The following is a 5268-nucleotide window of genomic DNA, read 5'->3' on the forward strand; positions in this document are numbered from 1 at the left end:
GTTTCCCCACAATTAAAACACATGTTGCGTCTGTGGTCCTGATTAATTCTACCCCCCCTTTGCCTATGGCGTGGAAGTGTGTTATCATTAACCTGAACATATGCACCCTTAACACTTTTATCAAAACATCCTGCAGCATGACGGGACTCAATAGCTGATAATAATTCCTTTGAGGTCATTTTGGGCCAATCAGGTATGAGTTGTTTTAACAAAAGACTGTCTGTTGGTGTCATACACCCTAACATAGTCTGATTCTTTAATACAGCCATTCCATCCCCGGAGGATAAGCCTCCTTCCTCTGGCCAACATTTAAAAAATCTTTTAGCAAAGTCTAAAATTGCCTCGTCAGGTTTCTGCTTGCATGCTAAAACTGCACTCATAGATTGCTGTGTCTTACTACAGCGTTTTATTTCAGTTTCTAATTCTGTCCACATGGTTGCCCTAGTCACTGGGTTTGCTAAACCATATGAAGTGACTGAGGTGCTTGTGTCATTTGTGTGTATTGTAGGAACTTTAGTCCAATCCCATTCATCATTTTCGTGATAATTATACAATTTATCAATTATCATTTTAATGTCAGTTTGTGTATACATGGCTCCCTGTAAATATCATTTAAGGTGAAGGATACAGGCAGCAGGTTGTCTTAAAGGGTCGGGGCAGTCCCTGGTAATATCACTTAATTCACCTGCCGTGAGGGGTTTGATAATCATTTGGTCCCCAGCAATTAAATATGGCATAGTACTTATGGCACTGGTGCCAGAGATGCAGCGGGGGTCTGCCCAATTTGCATCTTCATGTTTTTGAATAGGTTGTGGTACCCAAGGCATTAATTGTTGTTTGGTCTCATTGCGGACAGAGACGTCCGGAGACTCGGGAGTGTGAATTCCATGGACTGGCAAAGTTACATTGGGACGTGGGCGGTAGTCGGAGTCACTATATCTCCTTGGGCGAGTACTAACACGGCCACTAGATGTAACTACAAAATTTGGTGCTTCTCTTGCAGGCTCAATTCTATGAGGCTCCTGGACACTTACGTCATCAGGTGCCTCAGCCCCCTGTACATCTCCATGAAGTGGAGGGGGTGGACGTGTTCTGGTTGTATTGTAAGCCACAATTAAATCATCGTCATTATAATTAGTAACACTTGGATATATTCCCGCATATGGCGGTGGCGCAGTCATAGGGGCAGTGGCTATTGTATCTGGGACATTTTTCGAATAGACTATTGGAGGAGGACGTAAAATAATTCTAGAAAGTTTAGATTTATCTATTTTACTGTGTCTATTATTACCACTGGATTTATAGCCGTCACAATATTTTAACCAATACTCAGCAGCTTGTCTCATGTATTGCATGTCCCAATCGGGATCTCCTGTATACAAATCAAATGCTTTTTCATTTCCCAAACACAAACCTCTTAACATGTCTTTATGAAATTTACAATTAAAACCACCCCTAGGAAATGCATTTCTTGGATCTATATACTCTGTATAGCCACTGACGTCATCTACGAATGGGATGACCATTGCCCACCCTACATCCTCCTGTCTAGCCACAAATTGTTTACATGTTTCTCCCTCAGTTTGGCTTTGTTTACTTTGACCGGTCCCCATGACCCCTGACCAGTAATAGCCTTACACACACACACAATCAAAGGGATTTAGCGTCTAATGGAGGCAAGTTCTGACTAATCCGTCACTAACAACAGCTGTTTCATACACTGCTACATGTAGTCTTCAAAACTGCTAGCCAGGACGGAGTATCTTAGTACTTAAAGTCAGTTGTTGTCTCCACTAACTCATGCAATAGTAGACACAAGATGAACCTTATGTCCTTATAATAAAATAGCAGCAATGAAATATACAATGAAAATACAATAAGAAATGGTGAGCGATAGTAAACACAGGACACGAGTTGTGTCTATGTCCTCATAATAGAATCGCAATATTAAAATACAAACAGTATACAATATGAGTAGTACACAACATATAAGACAAATAATTTCATGATACATATGACTCAAATAACAGAACAATTACAATATGAAGCAAAAGTGCACATTCTATACAGGTGTCACCGTGCTATCGTTTATCCGTGTATCATTAGGCGGTGACTTTTGACACGGTAAACGGTGCGTCTTACACCTGCGTATATGTACTTATAATAGAGTTGCAATAACAAGACAAAACATAAATAGCAGCAATAAGGTACTGGTCTCAACCAAGACTACAGAGAGCCAAATGAAACCTTAAACCTAACCTTAAATTCCGCGGAGGTCTCCCTAGACACTTTTTACCCACCCGGGTTCTACCAAAGACAAAAAAATTCCACAACTAACTGGATATAGACCTTAATGGGCCTCCCACAGGGCACAGAAATCAAGTCACAATATATAGACAAAATTACTCACCCTGTCGAAGGCTCCTGGTCTATCCCACTTCTGATCACCAGACTGTTAGGAATTATCCCGGGGCAATATTGGAAGATGAGTCTTGGAGGAAAACAGTGACCTTCTCAGACGTCTGGGAAACAATTACCAAAATAACACACACAGGCAGGTTATCATTAGCAAATGTTCCGTTTATTGTGGGACCCAAAAGCACAATATATAGACGTGGATACACGTGGGCATTTCTGGTGCCTAGCATCATCTTATTGGCCAAGCATAACACAGTAATATATTTCCTAATGGCCTTATTGGCATGCAGCATAACATATATGAAAAAAGAACAGACATGAAGAAGAGAAAAAAAAATGTATATTCTGCAGCTTACAGGAAATAATATAGGTGGGTGCTGCTCTGTAACAGTTGTGGTTTTGGCTTACAAAAAGTCCCTAGGTTTGTTGGCTTTGAAAACAAGTACCTTATTTCCTGTTCAGACAGATCAGCAACTGAAATTTGCAAACTGCTATTACAAGTGTCTCAGAAAAAAATGATATTACGAATGGAGTGCAGAAAAAATACATCAGTGCATAACATTATAGATAATGTAAAATAAGTACATAGGTAAAGTGTGCAACACAAATAAGTGATGTTCCCTGACACCGCTGAAAACTGAGGTAGAGGAGCAAGAGACTTAGCCGGGCCATGCTCCTGACTGCAGCATCCTCATTTGCATAGCACACGCCCCCGCAAGTGCTGCCCTCTATGGGTGTGAGAGGAGAAGTTTTCCTTTTCTGTCTTTTTCAGCACAGGTAAAAATCAGGGGAGAGCGCGCATGCAGTCCCCCACTACCACAAATTGTGCAGTCGAGTTTCCTGCATGTGGGGAAATCGCAGAGGTCAGCGAACCCGGAGTGCAATGAGCCAGCCTCGCCCTGGGAGAGCCACCTTTTTTTTATTATTTTTTTTTTTAGAAAAATATAAATTTATTTATAAACAATATAAACAATAAACAGTGAACATATTAAATTCTGTCACATCAAAGAAAGAAAAACAAAAATATAAACAAAACAAAAAGTACATTTTGACTGTAACAATACATAATTAAGAAACAAAACAGAATTCAAAACAAAAACATTTCTCATACTTAAGTACTATAATATTCATTGAAAAAACATAATTTATGTAAGAACTTACCTGATAAATTCATTTCTTTCATATTAGCAAGAGTCCATGAGCTAGTGACGTATGGGATATACATTCCTACCAGGAGGGGCAAAGTTTCCCAAACCTCAAAATGCCTATAAATACACCCCTCACCACACCCACAATTCAGTTTAACGAATAGCCAAGAAGTGGGGTGATAAGTAAGGAGCGAAAGCATCAAAAATAAGGAATTGGAATAATTGTGCTTTATACAAAAAAATCATAACCACCACAAAAAGGGTGGGCCTCATGGACTCTTGCTAATATGAAAGAAATGAATTTATCAGGTAAGTTCTTACATAAATTATGTTTTCTTTCATGTAATTAGCAAGAGTCCATGAGCTAGTGACGTATGGGATAGCAGATACCCAAGATGTGGAACTTCCACGCAAGAGTCACTAGAGAGGGAGGGATAAAATAAAGACAGCCAATTCCGCTGAAAAAATAATCCACAACCCAAATAAAAAATGTTTAAATAATAAGCAGAAGAATCAAACTGAAACAGCTGGCTGAAGTACTTTTCTACCAAAAACTGCTTCTGAAGAGGAGAAAACATCAAAATGGTAGAATTTAGTAAAAGTATGCAAAGAAGACCAAGTTGCTGCTTTGCAAATTTGATCAACAGAAGCTTCATTCCTAAAAGCCCAGGAAGTAGAAACTGACCTAGTAGAATGAGCCGTAATCCTTTGAGGCAGGGACTTACCCGACTCTACATAAGCATGATGAATCAAAGACTTTAACCAAGATGCCAGTGAAATGGCAGAAGCCTTCTGACCTTTCCTGGAACCAGAAAAGAAAAAAATAAAAGTCTTTCTGAAACCTTTAGTAGCTTCAACATAATATTTCAAAGCTCTCACTACATCCAAAGAATGTAAAGATCTCTCCAGAGAATTCTTAGGATTAGGATACAATGAAGGGACAACAATTTCTCTACTAATGTTGTTAGAATTCACAACCTTAGGTAAAAATTTAAATGAAGTCCGCAACACTGCCTTATCCTGATGAAAAATCAGAAAAGGAGATTCACAAGAAAGAGCAGATAACTCAGAAACTCTTCTAGCAGAAGAGATGGCCAAAAGGAACAAAACTTTCCAAGAAAGTAATTTAATATCCAGAGAATGCATAGGTTCAAACGGAGGAGCCTGTAAAGCCCTCAGAACCAAATTAAGACTCCAAGGAGGAGAGATTGACTTAATGACAGGCTTGATAAGAACCAAAGCCTGTACAAAACAATGAATATCAGGAAGATTAGCAATCTTTCTGTGAAAAAGAACAGAAAGAGTAGAGATTTGTCCTTTCAAGGAGCTTGCAGACAAACCCTTATCCAAACCATCCTGAAGAAACTGTAATATTCTAGGAATTCTAAAAGAATGCCAAGAGAATTTATGAGAAGAACGCCAAGAAATGTAAGTCTTCCAGACTCGGTAATAAATTTTCCTAGACACAGATTTACGAGCCTGTAACATAGTATTAATCTCTGAGTCAGAGAAACCTCTATGACTAAGAATCAAGCGTTCAATCTCCATAACTTCAAATTTAATGATTTGAGAACCTGATGGAAAAATGGGCCTTGAGATAGAAGGTCTGGTCTTAACGGAAGTGTCCAAGGTTGGCAACTGGCCATCCGAACGAGATCCGCATACCAAAACCTGTGAGGGCATGCTGGAGCCACCAGCAGTA

At 39.3% G+C, this 5268-nt stretch overlaps 1 pseudogene; it reads right to left on the reverse strand.

Moving 5' to 3' along the window:
* Positions 1 to 3203: 3203 nt before the first annotated feature.
* On the reverse strand, positions 3204 to 3341 carry LOC128636806 (uncharacterized; annotated as a pseudogene).
* Positions 3342 to 5268: the final 1927 nt, after the last annotated feature.

The sequence above is a fragment of the Bombina bombina genome, chromosome 7 (assembly GCF_027579735.1).
Source record: "Bombina bombina isolate aBomBom1 chromosome 7, aBomBom1.pri, whole genome shotgun sequence".
Taxonomy (NCBI): Eukaryota; Metazoa; Chordata; class Amphibia; order Anura; family Bombinatoridae; genus Bombina; species Bombina bombina.